We start from the raw sequence: 18155 nt of genomic DNA, 5'->3' as shown, positions 1-18155 counted from the left end.
TGATTTTCAATTACAACTGCAAACTGCAAACATTGAAGCACTAACAAGATTTTTGTAGATCATTTGTCCATGGCATAAACATGAATTTTAAGCAATGTTGTAATTATTTTTTCTTTCAGCATACTTAGGAGACACGACACAGATGATTACAAAGACGACGAGCATCAGTACACCAACAATTAGTGATGAAAACAATAATGGAACGTTTGGTGTGAAAAGGACCCTATCAGGTAAACTTATACTGATGGTTAAACCTCTTTGAACCAGAAGTTTCTTTGGCTGCAGGAACTGCTTGCCCTAAAAGTTGCTAAACACAACTGTGATATGATTGTATATTTGTAGATTTTGTCTAATATAGGGAAGGCATACAATTTGGGTTAACCAATTTTGTTCAAATTATTCCCCTTGGGTCAAAATTGGCTACGCCCCGGGGTCACCTGTTTTACATCGTCATATATATAAAATCTTCAAAAATATTGTCCCTCTGGGTAGAGCTCTTGTGAGCATATTGTTTTATTAATATTTCAGGCAAGTGTTCTGAAGCAAGTGAAGCAAGTGAAAGCCAGTCGAATATGAAGAAAACAAGGACAGAAACTGAAGGTGTGTGTAGTTTTGGTGGTAGGTCTTATATTTAAAAAAAGTTTCAGTCTGCCTTGTCATTAGATCATGCATGCCATTGCCGATGATAAGTCACAGTCATCCATAAATGTTAACAATTTAGATATCTTTACTGAAACCTAGTTCTGCTTGCCTGTGTGTTAGGTGGGATTTTCTCGGGGTACTCCCACAATGAAAGAGTGGTTTGTGACTGATATGGGGGAAGACAGTGTTTTCGCTGAAAACAACCTTTATTTTGGTCTTTTGAATCTACAATAGTTTCATATTTTAGTTTGAAAATTTGACGTTTTATATTAATCCATTTCAGCAAGCACCACTTCTGGTTCACAAGTCAAGACAACAGTCCATATGCCATCCATCAGCTCCCAATCTAGGTGAATATCTAATGCATCATTAGTTGATAATTCTGGATTGTTATTATACCCTCCCCGCACAGATATAGGGGAGGGGGTATATAGTAATGAAGTGTGCATTAGTAACCGCAACTCCTAAACGAGTCTATGAATTTCAAATAAACTTTAACAGATTGCTTCTAAACTAGCTTTAAGGGACCTTTGATAATCCTGAGCTATTCCTTTATCAAGGCCTCTGTCGTCAATCCATCCATGAACCTGTAGGTTCTCATTGCGATAACTGCAACAGATTTTGTTTGATTACAATGAAACTTGGTCAGTTCAAACGAATGGTCTTGGAGTGAGCTCAAATTTTAGTGTTCTAATGGGTCACGGGCAATTCACAAGAGCTAAAAATAGAAAAAATGCTTTTTGCTCTCTAACTTACAAAATGAAAACAGTGTGTAGGCAAAAAAAAGTAAGACTTAAGTTTAATTTTACTTAATTATGCCCCCCTTCAAAGAATTGGGGGTATATTGCTTTGCTGAATGTCGGTCGGTTTGTCGGTAGACCAGTTCGTTTCCAATCAATAACTCGTCAACTAATTAACGAATTGGCTTGATACTTCCCATGTTCATTGGCCTTGGACAGTAGATGACCCCTATTGAAATCTGGGTCACTAGTTCAAAGGTCAAGGTCACTATCACAATAAGTAAAAATCGTTTCTGATCTATAACTGGTCAACAAATCGACATATTGGCTTGAATTACTAAACATGTCATTGGCCTTAGAGAGTAAATGACCCCTATTGAAATTGGGGTCACTAGGTCATAGGTCACTATCACAATAAGTGTGAAAATCATTACCGATCAATAACTTGTCAACGAATAAACATATTGGCTTGATACTTCACATGTGCATTGGCCATGGACAGTAGATGACCCCTATTGAAATTGGGGTCACTAAGTCAAAGGTCAAGGTCACTGTGTCATAGCCCAGTGTTTTTTTTTTAGGGGATGAGGCAATAGTCTCTGACTGTGGAGCTCTTGTTCAGTAATGTTTTTCTTCCTGTTACAGAAAATTGGAAAAAAAAATTGCCGACCTGGAGAAGGAGACGCACAAACTGAAGAAAAGAGTTAAAGATTTAGAGCAAAGAGCAAGTACTTCTTCCTGTGTGGAATCCACTCCAGCAGACACAATTGAAGACCAAGATAAGCAGTTGAAAGCCTTACTTGCCTTAGTAGCCCATTTGCCGGGCAACACAGAAAGGGACACTAATATTATTATAAGGAGATTATCATTACATGTATTTTCAAAAGACGAACTAGTCACCTGCACAAGGACAGGGAAAAAAACTGTAAAGGCGGGAGAAGCTCCAAAACCGGCACTTAATTCTCAAAAAATGGAATTGTTAGAAAAAGCGGTCTTTACACAATGTCCACAAATGATGTTAGATGCTTTCCGCAAAAAGTTTGACAATGTGCTCAAAATGGAACGCAAAATAAAATAAGTGTTTTATTCTGCATTCCATTTTGAGCACAAACTGTTTATGGGGCATTTAATTGTTGCATTTGCAGTGTTCCCCAGAAAATAACATTTCTTGTTTGTTTTTAAAAAAGGGTCTTAATCTGGTGTTTTATTCTGTGTTCCATTTTGAGCACAAACTGTTTAGATGGCATTTAATTGTTTTACCCCTACAAACCAAGTTTAGGGGGGTATATAGGAGTGAACTTGTCTGTCGGTCGGTCGGTCTGTCTGTATTATGTGTCCGCTCTCTAATAATTCAAGTTGTTTTCATCCGATTTCACCAAACTTGGTAAGAAGTTGTATCTGGAAGATGTCTAGGTCAAGTTCGAATATGGGTCATGCCGGGTCAAAAACTAGGTCACGGGGTCACTTAGTGCGATTTAAACATTCAGCATGTTGTCCGCTCTCTAATTCGAGTAGTTTTCATCAGAGCTTCACCAAACTTGGTCAGAAGTTGTATTTATATGATGTCTAGGAAAAGTTCAAACATGGGTCATGGCAGGTCAAAAACTAGGTCACATGGTCACTTAGTGCGTTTTAAACATTGAGCAGGTGTGCGCTGTTTTTTGTGAAGACAACATGCAAAATATTCTGTGTCAATGAGGTGGTGGGGGTATTTGTCACGTCTGTGAAGCTCTAGTTGCATTTGCAGTGTTCCCCACCAATAACATTCTTGTTTGTTTTGTGATTTGCATAATAAAATGACAACTCAATATTCTTTTTGTATTTTAGAGCATTCCATGGGACAGGTTGTGAGTGGAACAAAGTCCTAGAACTGTTCAAGGGCATTTTCAGAACTTTTCTAGAACGTTTGTTCCAGACCTATTTGAAGCAATTCTTCGGAACTGTTCTAAAACATTTCTAGAATTGTACTGGAACACACCGGCTAGAACTGTTCTGTAATCATACTGAAAATGTTCTAGAATTATTCTGGAACAGTTGTTGAACGTTAAATGAGAAAAAATTTCTAGAACAATTCTATAACAGTTCTGGAAATTTATTCAAGAAAAATTCTGGAATAGTTCCAGAACAATAGTTCAAGAATTGTTCTAGAACAGTTGTTGAACGTTAAATGAGAAAAATTTCTAGAACAATTCTATAACAGTTCTGGAAATTTATTCAAGAAAAATTCTGGAATAGTTCTAGAACGATAGTTCAAGAATTGTTCTAGAACAAACCTTCAGAACTGTTTCAGAACAAATTGTTCTAGAAAAAATTCTCATTTAACGTTCAACAACTGTTCTAAATCGTTCTAGAGCATTTTAAGGATGATTCTAGAACACTTCTAGTCATTAGTTCCAGTACAATTCTAGAAATGTTTTAGAACAGTTCTAAAAATCTTCGCAGGGGAAGGTTTGCTGTATTGAAGCATTCTCAATTTGAAAATACTAATGTTGTGATCAAATGTGAAATAATGTGTTTGAATACTTTGATAATAAGTACACTCAATATTGACTAAATAAAAATGAATATGACTATCAGACTAAATTAATAGCCAACATTATGTCTATATTTGTAATACTGTCCAGCTGGATCATTTAGACTTCTTGTTTAGTTTAAGTTGTGACTACATTTGTTATCTAAATGATTTCAGAGCAAAATGATCAAACACCTACAGAGCCTCGTGACAAGTTGCTTGTACACAGAAGAGCCTGATCCCATCAGATGCCCCCAAAGAGATTGAAAAGAACTATTCAAGGACATTTTCAGAACTGTTTTAGAACATTTGTTCCAGACTTATTTGAAGCAACCCTTCAAAACTGTTCTAAACATTTCTAGAATTGTACTGGAACACACCGACTAGAACTGTTCTGTAATCATACTGAAAATGTTCTAGAATTATTAAGGAACAGTTCTATAACATTTCTAGAATTTTACTGGAACAAATGACTAGAATTGTTCTGGAATCATCCTTAAAATGATCTAGCACAATTCAAGAACAGTTGTTGAACGTTAAATGAGAAAAATTTCTAGAACAATTGTTCTAAAACAGTTCTGGCAATATATACAAGAACAATTCTGGAATAGTTCTAGAACAATGGTTCAAGAATTGTTCTAGAACAAACCTTCAGAACTGTTTTAGAACTATTTGTTCTACAAATTATTTTCATTTAACGTTCAACAACTGTTCTAAATCGTTCTAGAGCATTTTGAAGATGATTCCAGAACACTATTAGTCATTAGTTCCAGTACAATTCTAGAAATTTTATAGAACAGTTCTAAAACGTTTCGCAGGGGTTGTAGACAGTTAGTGCCTTGACAGAAGTCTCTTTTTTTTTATAAAACTCTACTTTTATTTTTCTTTAAAGGTTGATGAATGGCCACGGGTCAAGTTCTTCAAAAGGAACAAGAAGTTGTGGACGTTAAATGCTGTGAAACACTCAGTTCTTGAAACCGATGTCATGAAGAAGACTGCAGCTCCTCCAGACAAACTTTTGTGTTGAACAAAGATTCTATGTAAGTTTTCAGGTAAAAGTTTATAAACAAAACCCAGTCAACTTGTCCTGTTATAATGTTTCTTTAAACAGAAGCAAAATTACCACAATATTTTGTCTTTTTTCGTGTTGTCCTTCAATATTATAGGGCATAAGCAATTACTGTTAGGTGTGTGCTGTGCTTTGCTTTTTATTAAAAGTGACGAACTGACTAGATCAAAGTAGTTTGAGAATACCACTTTCTCTACTTGCTTTCTCATCATTGATACTGAAAAGATACTCCTCAGCATTTCAAACTTGGATAGACAGCACACTTTGTAATATCTTAATTTTGACATTGAAGACTCTTTAATAATGGTGTTTTTTAAAAGAGAATAGTACATTAAATAATCTTAAATTATTAATTATACTCTTTATATTTTCAGACCTGTGAGACATGGAAGAACTTTACAGAAGTTCCGATTTACAAAGTTATGATTAGTGTTCAATTGAATCAGTGTATACATGTACATATAGAAAATAAAACCATTAGTGCAATTACTGGCTCTATTATCATATTGACCAAAAACTACCCTTCAAGACACACCAGACACTGATCAAATTCATAATTTAACAATATAATTGATAAATTTTGGAAAACCTTTGGTAAATTTGTGTATTAACTAGTTGATATTTCAGGATTTAGAAAAATATGGATCAAATGTCTGATGTGTTTCGTCCCAATATCACAGAAAGTAAACTTGTGAACTTCTGGTTCAAGCAAAAAAATTACATTAATTAACAAGACTATTGCCGAGCAATAAAAGTCCCCTACCAGCGCCACCATTGTCAGAAATTCCATGAATGTCAGATTTTTTTTATGTATTGCCATAGCCACCAGATTTTTTGATGTAGGAACAAAATGAAATAATGTGCATACTGTCCATATTGTCATCTATACATGTTCCAAGTTTCATGAAAAAATAATAATATCTTTTAAATGTATCGCATGATCCAGAAAAACACGATTTCAACAGTATATCAAGTCTATTTGTTGCCATAGCAACCAGAATTCTTGACGTAAGAACAAAATTAAATGAAGTGCATAATGTCCATATTGCCATCTATCCATATTTCAAGTTTCATGAAAAAATATTTAGAACTTTAAAAGTTATCGCAGGATCCAGAAAAAAACACCATTTTCAGCAGTATTTTGAGTCTATTTGTTGCCATAACAAACATAAATTTTGACGTAGGAACAAAATGAAATGACGTGCATAATGTCCATATTACCATCTATCCATGTTTCAAGTTTCATGAAAAAATATTAAGAATTTTTTTAAGTTATCGCAGGATCCAGATAAAAACACCATTTTCAGCAGTATTTCTTGGCTATTTGTTGCGATAGCAACCACAATTGACGTAGGAACTAAATGAAGTGACGTGCATAATGTCCATATTGCCATCTATCCATATTCCAAGTTTCATAACAAAATATTAAGAACTTTTAAATTTATCGCAGGATCCAAAAATGTGTGACTGAGAGACTGACAGACAGACTGAGCGCAAACTCTAAGTCCCCTCCGGTGAAACCGGTAAGGGACTAATAATTGCTTTAAAGTAGGGTATAAAAAGGTTCCCATACATCTTTTTCTGACAGTAGGTCATATTGAAATAATGCTTCCAGAAGTTACAAACTTTACTTGCCGTGAATGTTGTTTTGACCCATACAGTGTTTCCAGGACTTGTCAGTTGGTCAAACACCATCAACTTGAGTCAACAGAACATAAAAGAACAAGTTTAAAACTGCTTAATAACTTTGAAAACAACTATAAGAATTTTAACTGTAACTAGTAAAAAACTTGTAATATATACATTTAACTACAACATCAAAACAAGTGACCAAAGGAATGGCATGAGAAATGTCAAGTGTAACGTCCATCACTCTCTGCAAATGCCAAAATGTCAAACATAACGTCCACTTCTACTTGGTAGGAAAATGGCTTTTAAAGTGGCACTATTCTGCTTTATTAAAACACTATGCAAATGAAAGCATACAAACTCCTAAGAAAGGATGATGGTTTAGGTAGGATTCACAGTTTTTACCAGCAATGAATATAAATGTAATGGAAAAATCCATAACGTCCGTTACTTGAAAATCAGCTGGATTAAAGGAAGATGGGAACTCCTGTTTTATTGCAATTTTGTTTGTAAAAAAGAAGTTTATTTATACCCTTTAATGAATATGTATTCTGCCAAAAAAAGGAAAGACAAACTGTTATATATTGAGAAAATGATTGTCAAAATAACGTCCATCACTTTTACTGGTCTATATTTTTGTGTAATTATTTTATGCAGATATTGATTAACTATCTTTATTTTGCAATTAATCTAAAGTTTAAAGATTATTTTACCTAAAAAACATAGGAATACAGCTAAAACGTCAAAATATGAATTTTGAAGTGACGCCCGTTATTGTTTCCATTTTTTCTGATATAGAGCCATAATCCAGATGATCAACGTTTAGTTTACCGTATTTAAACAAGATGTCTTTGTGAAACACAATGTCCCCCTATATGACGTTTGACCTTGAAGGATGACCTTGACCTTTCACCACTCAAAACGTGCAGCTCAATATCAAGTTGCTATCTTCAATATTAAAAAAGTATTATTAAAATAAGCGATTTGGGCCACATATATATTTGACCTCTGACCTTGAAGGATGACCTTGACCTTTCACTACTCAAAATGTGCAGTTCCATATGATACACATGCATGCCAAATATCAAGTTGCTATCTTCAATATTGCAAAAGTATTCATAAAATGAGCAATTTTGGCCACATATATTTGACCTCTGACCTTGAAGGATGACCTTGACCTTTCACCACTCAAAATGTGCAGCTCCATGAGATACACATGCATGCCAAATATCAAGTTGCTATATTCAATATAGCAAAAGTTATTGCAAAATGTTAAAGTTGGCGCAAACCAACCAACAGACCAACCAACAAACCAACAGACAGGGCAAAAACAATATGTCCCCCACTACTATAGTGGGGGACATAAAAACACTTGCCAAAGACATTATAAGAAAGATATGCTTTAAGTGTTTAACATGCAAAATTGTACTTATTAACAAACAATATAACAACATAAAACAACCAGACATGTTCAATGATAGCCCATCCCATTCTTGACAAAATAAAGATATCATTACAGTACAAACACCGTGTACTGAAAAAAACGCCACTCGCCGCGATGTTCATCTCTATGAGTTCTCCTACCAAAATGAATCATTACTGTACATAAATAATGACGCACTTCGATGCACCATCATATTATAGCAATGAACAAACAAAATGAGGCCTATGATTTTTGGTAATAAGCCATTAGTGGAAACAATAGATTTTGAATAAGAGAAACCCATTTACTTTAACTTTTAACTAGAGTTGCGACACCTTAAGGGTTTCGCGGGATGGAATGAGTGGCGAGATCAAATCAAATTGAAAATCTATTATTTCTAAAAAAAATTGGTACGGAAAAATGTGTGTGTACTAAATAAAAAATTTGGGTACGAAAACAAATTTGAGTACGAAAATAAAGGTACGAAATAAATAAGGTTACAAAAACTATTTGGGTACGAAAAAAATGGGTACGAAAAAATGTGGGTACGAAAAAAATTTGAGTACGAACAAATGGGTACGAAAAAAAAATTGGGTACTAACAAATTTGTTTCTCTGAAAACAGCCGAGCTAAAAAATGAAAGTACTTTATGAAACATTAATGATTAATTTATATTTCCAATGCAGGGGACAAAAATATTTATAAATTGCACTCGTCCTGCAGGACAAGTGCATTAAAATTTTCACTCGTCCTGCAAACACATGCACTTGTCCTTTAAATATGTGTGAAAGAAAGTTGGCAAAGGACTGATATGACTAACAATGTTTCCTATATCACTGCTAAAATGCTGCTTACTTAGTTATTCATGCCAGCTGATCACATAAGAAATTTTAACTTACTTTATTTATGAGGAACACAAAATAAATAAATGAAGACAAATTTTATTTTTTTTTACTTTTTCTAATGCTTGCGTGCTTTCCATTTCGGATGGTTAAACATCGCTCCTGCCCCCTTTAAAGAACGCTCGTTACTGATGTCAGACATTTTTCAGATGAAATTCAGACTGGTTTAAAACCGTACTTCGCAGTAAAACAATTCTTTAAAAAAATCAATACTTACAGTGAATGAAGTCAGATGGTTCCCTGTCAACATGGACGCGCAAAGTTAACACCAAAAAGCCAATATTTACTCGGGACACAGTCTCGCATAACAACGCGCACCTGCTGTATAAAAATTTACAATAACGATTTCCGGTTCATTCTCGTTCTACTTTCGGAATAGAAATGCTTTAAGAAATGGTTTTATTTAATGAAAAAGAGTCTTACTGGTCAGAAAATATATATTTTAACATCAGTTTTTTTTCACTCGTCCTGTAGGACGAGAGCTTTAGGGAAATTCACTCGTCCTTTCAAGATTTCACTCGTCAATACGAGCGGACGAGTGGAATTTTTGTCCCCTGTGATACTCAGCTTTGGAATTTGTAAATTTCATCTACATGTATCAATTGAATCGCATAGAATGAAAATGAAATGCATAACAAAATATTAAGAAGAAACAAGTGTTGTACAGAGGATAAAACCCCTTTCCATAAATTCATTAAAACAAACTATGAGCAATAATTAAGTAGAGTAATTATTACTTTGCATACAGGACTTGAACACTGAAAAGGAAAGTAAACAAACTATGTACCAAGCTATCTTTGTGACCTTGACAATATCACCATCTTTGTTTCAAGACAAACTGGCCCATCAAGCTTGTATTACTGCCAAGTTAGCATAAATGTAAAACTGTATTACATCCATTTTTGGTGGACAACTTTATGCATTGGATTAAAGCCAAACACATTGCCTCTGTCTTTGAAATGAAATACATGTTAATCAGTACATATAGATGCAATTTGAAAGTGTGCAAACTTGTCATTAAATCTTTAGCCTAGTTAGCAAGTAATTTATTATTTTTCAAACGGTACCTCTTTTAAAACCAAAAGTAGGATTTCTAGACATATACGTCCATTCATTTCGACAAACGCGATTACTTTTAAGTCTTAAAGCGCACACAAGACAGATTTCTACCTTGTAACCACCATGTTCTAATTGGCATTGATAACATAAAATCTATAGCCTTAATATTAATGTTAGCAAGTAATTTATTATTTTTCAAACGGTATATACCGCTTTTAAAAGTGAAAGTAGGATTTCTAGATGTATACGTCCATTTCAACAAACACGATTATTTTTAAGTTTTAAAGCACAAAAAGACAGATTTCTATCTTGCAACCACCAGATATATTCTAATTGGCATACATGTAGATAAAATATGTTTCTTATGTATACATAAATTTACTATGCCAAATAAGGTGTGTGGCTTTAAGTCTGATTTTCCTCAATTCAGCCATTTCTCACAAGTGAATACAAAGAAATATGATATCAATGTACAATAAACTATCAAGCTGATGGCGATAACAACAAGTTGACATGAACATGCAATTAAAATGCAAATCACATAAACTGGTTACTTAGCTGAAATTTCATGTGGAAAGGACTTTTTTAAAAGTCACAATAACACATGATCTATCTGACATCAAAATATATCATTTCTGCAAACCTGACCAAGATACGCTGTATTTATTATTAAGGAGGCATAGGGAGACATGCCTTATGCATTACCATTTTTAAGTTTACATGTAGCTTGGCTTCAAATATGCGAGTCCCGAACTGAAAGTGTGAGTCTCAAGTATTGGAAACTTTCTTTAAAATAAATGAAGCCTACTCAAAATACAAATTAGTAGTAGAACCCCGGTCATTAATTTTCTGTACAAGTATGACATTTTCTTTCACAAAACTCGACAGTTCCCAATAATAAAGAAATAACAAGAGATGTGTCTGTCAGAAACACTATGTCCCCTTCTGCGCCGCTTTGAAGCTATATATTTGACCTTTGACCTTGAAGGATGACCTTGTCCTTTCACCACTCAAAATGTGCAGCTGCATGATAAACACATGCATGCCAAATATGAAGTTGCTTTCTTCAATATTGCAAAAGTTATGGCAAAATGTTCAAGTTGGAGCAAACAAACAAACCAACAAACAAACAAACCAACCAACCAACCAACCAACAGACAGGGCAATAACAATATATCCCCCACTATAGTAGTGGGGGACATAAAAATGTAACAAATGCTTAGACAATTCTCTTCCCAATGCACTTAAAATCATGAAGTTTATGTTGTTCCAACTGGTTATTTTTCGTTCACAACTACAATCTCTCAACCTTTACATTGCTCCTCCCACTGAAAGCATCAGGTTATGTTTGACCAGTGTCCATGTTTTCATTAACATGTATTATTATTCTTATTAATTATAAAAATAAATATGGGTTATGTTGCCATTATATTTTATAATGATGTAAATTTCATTTCTATAGGACTTTCCTTAGCTAAGAACGAGTTCACATGCTTTCAGGTCCTTATTTTTTTTTAAATAAAGAAATACTACTAAATGATAAACCTAGTATTAAATTCTACCTACATGTAGTTTTAAATAAAACAATGTCTCAATTTAATAAGGATACCCAAATTATGTGAAACAGGTGATTTACTTTCCAAATTAAATTATTTAATTTGACATTAACACCTTTTTGTGAAATCTCCAAAACATGCCAGCCAACATTCAGGAACAAGGTGCTCATTTTTATGATGTAAATGTTAACCCCTACACCATTAACTAAATACATGTCATTATTCCAAAGTAAATTAACCCTTTCCCACTCAGAATCAAAGTGAAAATTGCTATGAGCAAACAGCATAAAACCAGAACAGCCTGCAAGTCACTCACAGTCTTATCAGATTCTATGTTGTTTGCTGTTCATCAGTATCTAAGGGTTGGAAATGAAACCTTAAAAACTTGAATTTAGTAATAAAGGTCTTTAATTAAATATAACTTTCAAAGGGACTATAAATGCGTCTAAATATGTATGTAAGTGGTAAAGGGTTAATTATCTATTTATAATGCATAATGCAATATTTGGGTATCTCATTTCTATCCATCCCCAAATAAGGTAAACTTGAAAATGAATGGTCTTAAATTACAAAGTCTTGTTTTTATTACATTTTTTACAATTATTTTTGTCACTGGATTTATCTCATACGTCCCGAAAACAATAATGACTAAGCAGACAATCAAATTATTGTTATAAAATGAGAAATTACTTATTATAAGTCAATAATCCTTTTGTAACAATGTTTTCGGGTTCTATATGGACAATATACTTAAAGTTCATGCCCACAAACGGCAGATATTTGATTTTTTGTAATTAAATAAATCGTCTGCCAAAATTTACAGCAGGTAATAATGAGTTAAAGCAATGATATATTTATACAAGTGTTCCGCAATCAGAGACATATGCTACCCCCCAAACGTTGCCTTGACCATGACCTTGACCTTTGACCTAGTGACCTGAAAATCGATAGGGGTCATCTGCGAGTCATGCTCAATGTACCTATCAAGTTTCATGATCCTAGGCCTAAGAGTTATTGAGTTATCATCCGGAAACCATTTGGTGGACTGACCAACAGACGGACCGACAGACCGACCAACATGTGCAAAACAATATACCCCCTTTTCTTTGAAAGGGGGCATAATAAGCAAAATATAGTAAAAGCATACAATGACTTGTCCACACCATAGAGATTCATTTGGAAAAATAAAACTTATTTAATAAAAAAATAAATTTCTGTTTACGTTCACCGGGCATTGTCTAATTTGTAGAATCTGAAATACCCCATTCACTTTTTAACTATTGTTTGGTCAATAACTAATAATTTTACTATTTTAAGTTTGCTTAATGAACTTAAAAATGCATAATTATTGTTTAGTTTTTTAATTCAAAACATAAGACACCTACAATTTCAGATTTGAAAACAAAAAAACAGACCGAGCACAATCATCAACTATGTGATTGAGTATATTTGTTTGTAATTTTCTCCCGTACTGACACTAACTACAACTGTTGTTTTTTTTTTAAGTTTTCCCCTCATTACATTCTTCTAGACTTTTGATATGTTTAAGAGTGAGGGTCGAAGTATCAAAATCAGTCATCATACTGTATATGCAAAACACTTGAAAAGGATAGCAGTCTTTGATGATACATTGGACAGACTGATCTCAAAGTGTGGTAATAAATTGTGTAGGCTTTGATGAAACATTGAACAGACTGATCTCAAAGTGTGGTAATAAATGACACATTGGACAGACTGATCTCAAAGTGTGGTAATAAATGACACATTGGACAGACTGATCTCAAAGTGTGGTAATAAATGACACATTGGACAGACTGATCTCAAAGTGTGGTAATAAAGTGTTACCCTTTTTACTTCAGTGTATATTCTTTCTGTAGACCGGTAAACAATATGTTATGAGACAATGTTTTTTGTCATATATATGTAGAAGATCTCTGACATGATGAAACTAGAATCGGGGAAAAATAAATTTTAGAAACCTAGTCAGTTTATATAGTGCAATAATTATTATGGAAATGAAAATAAACTTTACAAGGATTGTTCACTTGCTTACTCCAATTTTATCCTGCATATTGTGTTTCATCAATTGTCACCAAAACTGAAATCTTAAATTATTATTAATATAAAATTACACACAGTTTTATTCACAAAGTAATCCAGTGCTGAAAGACAAATTCAAAGCTGGATTATTATAATCATATGTCAGATTGTTCATAATAACCTGCACATGTAGAAGGGTAAGTAAATACCCGAAGGAAGTAGTCATACATTTCAAAACAGGTCTATTAACATGTGTACTCCAAAGAAACTTCAAAAAAGGTTAATGAGAGTATTGTTCTAACTTCAGTAATGAACAGTTGTTAAATATGTACCGGTAGTTAATGAGCCAAAAAGCCTATTAATTGTGTAGAAGATCATGAATATTACCATTATAATGTTCATGAAAATTTGGTTCATGAATTTTCAGTAAATACATGATTCATTTACTTGATATGAATTGAATGCAATAATTGTGAAAAAAGAATTCCAGATATTATATTTCAGGTTGTATGTATATGAGTTCTAATGTTCCAGCTAGGATTTGAAAAGGACAGGGGGGGGGGGCTACTTTTTCAAAGCGCACTTTCAAAGCAAAGTGTTTTGTCAAGTTTTGTCAAGTACAGGGGCGTGTCTAGAATGTTCCCTGTTGAATATTAATTCATTTGTTATAATATATTATTCCCATTATTATTAAACAATTCAAATAAAATGTCTTCAATGAGGAATACATTTATTACAATGTAATAAGTGATTTACAAATTATAAAATGTAAACAAATAAAATTAAATAAAAAAATATAGGGCAGGACGGGGCCTCCAAAGGTAGGGCTGGGCTTTGGAAGGACAGGGCTGGGCACCCGTCCATTCAGGCCTAGCTGGAGCACTTCATTATCAGACATAATATTCCATCATCATCAGGAAGTTTTTTATGAACACGGTTCCTGATTGGAAGTTTCTACCTATGTTGTCTCTGATTGTTCTATATTTGAAACCGTCTGGAGGGGGTTTTAAAGTCTGAATTACGCAAAGGATATTTATCGTCCTTGATTTGACATTTGAACCGTTCTTACATGCACAATACATTATTATGGAAGTTTCTCCTGATTAAACAATCAGACACTAAGATAAAACATGCATTTCAAATATAAAATTGCTAGCTTCAATATTGCAGAAGTGACATTACATGAGCAATTTTGACCCATATATTTGACCTTGAAGGATGACCTTGACCTTAACCTTTCACCACTCAAAATGTGCAGCTCTATTAGATACACATGCATGCCAAATATCAAGTTGCTATCTTCAATATTGCAAAAGTATTCATAAAATGAGCGATTTTGGCCACATATATTTGACCTCTGACCTTGAAGGATGACCTTGACCTTTCACCACTCAAAATGTGCAGCTCCATGAGATACACATGCATGCCAAATATCAAGTTGCTATCTTAAATATTGCAAAAGTATTCATAAAATAAGCGATTTGGGCAACATATATTTGACCTCTGACCTTGAAGGATGACCTTGACTTTTCACCACTCAAAATGTGCAGCTCCATGAGATACACATGCATGCCAAATATCAAGTTGCTATCTTCAATATTGCAAAAGTATTCATAAAATGAGCGATTTTGGCCACATATATTTGACCTCTGACCTTGCAGGATGACCTTGACCTTGACCTTTCACCACTCAAAATGTGCAGCTCCATGAGATACACATGCATGCCAAATATCAAGTTGCTATCTTAAATATTGCAAAAGTATTCATAAAATAAGCGAATTGGGCCACATATATTTGACCTCTGACCTTGAAGGATGACCTTGACTTTTCACCACTCAAAATGTGCAGCTCCATGAGATACACATGCATGCCAAATATCAAGTTGCTATTTTCAATATTGCAAAAGTATTCATAAAATGAGCGATTTTGGCCACATATATTTGACCTCTGACCTTGAAGGATGACCTTAACCTTGACCTTTCACCACTCAAAATGTGCAGCTCCATGAGATACACATGCATGCAAAATATCAAGTTGCCATATTCAATATAGCAAAAGTTATTGCAAAATGTTGGCGCAAACAGACCAACCAACCAACCAACAGACCAACCAACCAACCAACCAACAGACAGGGCAAAAACTATATATACTATAGTGGGAGACATAAAAAACATGTATGCCCCCCATATGGGCTGTCCGTTGTAGTGGCAGCCATTGTGTGAATACCTTTTTTGTCACTGTGACTTTAACCTTTGACATCTGCGAGTCATTATCAATGTACCTATGAAGTGTAATGATCCTAGGCGTAAGCGTTCTCGAGTTATCATCCGGAAACCATTTAACTATTTCGGGTCACCGTGACCTTAACCTTTGACCTCGTGACCTCAAAATCAATAGGGCTCATCTGCGAGTCATGATCAATCTACCCATGAAGTTTCATGATCCTAGGCGTATGCGTTCCTGAGTTATCATTCGAAACCCATTTTACTATTTCGGGTCACCAAGACCTTGACCTTTGACCTAATGACCTCAAAATCAATAGGGGTCATCTGCGAGTCATGATCAATCTACCTATGAAGTTTCATGATCCTAGGAATATGCGTTCTTGAGTTATCATCCGAAAATCATTTCACTATTTAGGGTCACCATGACCTTGACCTTTGACCTAGTGACCTCAAAATCTATAGAGGTCATCTGCGAGTCATGATCAATCTACCTATGAAGTTTCATGATCCTAGGCGTATGCGTTCTTGAGTTATCATCCAAAAACCATTTTACTATATTGGGTCACCGTGACGACCTTGACCTTTGACCTAGTGACCTCAAAATCAATAGGGGTCATCTGCAAGTCATGATCTATCTAACGATGGAGTTTCATGATCCTAGGCGTATGCGTTCTTGAATTATCATCCGGAAACCATTTTACTATTTCGGGTCACCGTGACCTTGACCTTTGACCTAATGACCTCAAAATCAATAGGGGTCATCTGCGAGTCATGATCAATCTACCTATGAAGTTTCATGAACCTAGGAATATGCGTTCTTGAGTTATCATCCAAAAACCATTTTACTATATTGGGTCACCGTGACGACCTTGACCTTTGACCTAGTGACCTCAAAATCAATAGGGGTCATCTGCAAGTCATGATCTATCTAACGATGGAGTTTCATGATCCTAGGCGTATGCGTTCTTGAATTATCATCCGGAAACCATTTTACTATTTCGGGTCACCGTGACCTTGACCTTTGACCTAATGACCTCAAAATCAATAGGGGTCATCTGCCAGTCATGATCAATCTACCTATGAAGTTTCATGATCCTAGGAATATGCGTTCTTGAGTTATCATCCAAAAACCATTTTACTATATTGGGTCACCGTGACGACCTTGACCTTTGACCTAGTGACCTCAAAATCAATAGGGGTCATCTGCAAGTCATGATCTATCTAAAGATGGAGTTTCATGATCCTAGGCGTATGCGTTCTTGAATTATCATCCGGAAACCATTTTACTATTTCGGGTCACCGTGACCTTGACCTTTGACCTAATGACCTCAAAATCAATAGGGGTCATCTGCAAGTCATGATCTATCTAACGATGGAGTTTCATGATCCTAGGCGTATGCGTTCTTGAATTATCATCCGGAAACCATTTTACTATTTTGGGTCACCGTGACCTTGACCTTTGACCTAATGACCTCAAAATCAATAGGGGTCATCTGCCAGTCATGATCAATCTACCTATGAAGTTTCATGATCCTAGGAATATGCGTTCTTGAGTTATCATCCAAAAACCATTTTACTATATTGGGTCACCGTGACGACCTTGACCTTTGACCTAGTGACCTCAAAATCAATAGGGGTCATCTGCAAGTCATGATCTATCTAACGATGGAGTTTCATGATCCTAGGCGTATGCGTTCTTGAATTATCATCCGGAAACCATTTTACTATTTCGGGTCACCGTGACCTTGACCTTTGACCTAATGACCTCAAAATCAATAGGGGTCATCTGCGAGTCATGATCAATCTACCTATGAAGTTTCATGATCCTAGGAATATGCGTTCTTGAGTTATCATCCGGAAACCATTTTACTATTTCGGGTCACCGTGACCTTGACCTTTGAACTCATAATCAATAGGGGTCATCTTCCAGTCATGATCAATCCACCTATGAAGTTTCATGATCCAAGGCCCAAGCGTTCTTGAGTTATCATCCGGAAACCACCTGGTGGACGGATCAACCGACAGACCGACCGACATGTGCAAAGCAATATACCCCCTCTTCTTCGAAGGGGGGCATAATAACACTTAGAGCAATTCTCAACAGTTTGCTTTGACGTATGATCCCTTTATCTTAGTAGTGTCACAAAATATATTATATCTCCTTACCAAAATATATTATATATCCTTACCAAAATATATTATATCTCCTTACCAAAATATATTATATCTCCTTACCAAAATATATGAAAGTGTTTAAAATATACTGCTCATATAATGGGTTTTGTGTGAAGTTTAGAACACTGTATTATGTGAATTGGGAATAAGACATCAAACTGGGAATGGGCATCAGTTTGGTGA

General features: G+C 34.8%; 1 protein-coding gene and 1 long non-coding RNA gene across 4 annotated transcripts in view; both read right to left on the bottom strand.

Annotated features, from left to right (window-relative positions):
• The window catches only part of LOC127881753 (uncharacterized), a 102248-nt gene extending 86605 nt beyond the window's left edge, over window positions 1-15643 (bottom strand). The window contains exons 1-2 of the long non-coding RNA XR_008050248.1: window positions 15538-15643; window positions 14935-15391 (exon numbers count right to left, since the gene is read on the bottom strand). This is a non-coding gene — a long non-coding RNA (uncharacterized LOC127881753). The remainder of the gene's footprint in view (window positions 1-14934; window positions 15392-15537) is intronic.
• LOC127881603 (uncharacterized) overlaps window positions 1-18155 on the bottom strand; it is a 638632-nt gene that overhangs the window by 283268 nt on the left and 337209 nt on the right. The gene's annotated exons all lie outside the window — the stretch shown is intronic.

This window comes from Dreissena polymorpha, chromosome 1 (assembly GCF_020536995.1).
Source record: "Dreissena polymorpha isolate Duluth1 chromosome 1, UMN_Dpol_1.0, whole genome shotgun sequence".
NCBI lineage: Eukaryota > Metazoa > Mollusca > Bivalvia > Myida > Dreissenidae > Dreissena > Dreissena polymorpha.
Note: the sequence above shows the minus strand (reverse complement) of the source record. Positions and strands in the feature narration are given on the sequence as shown.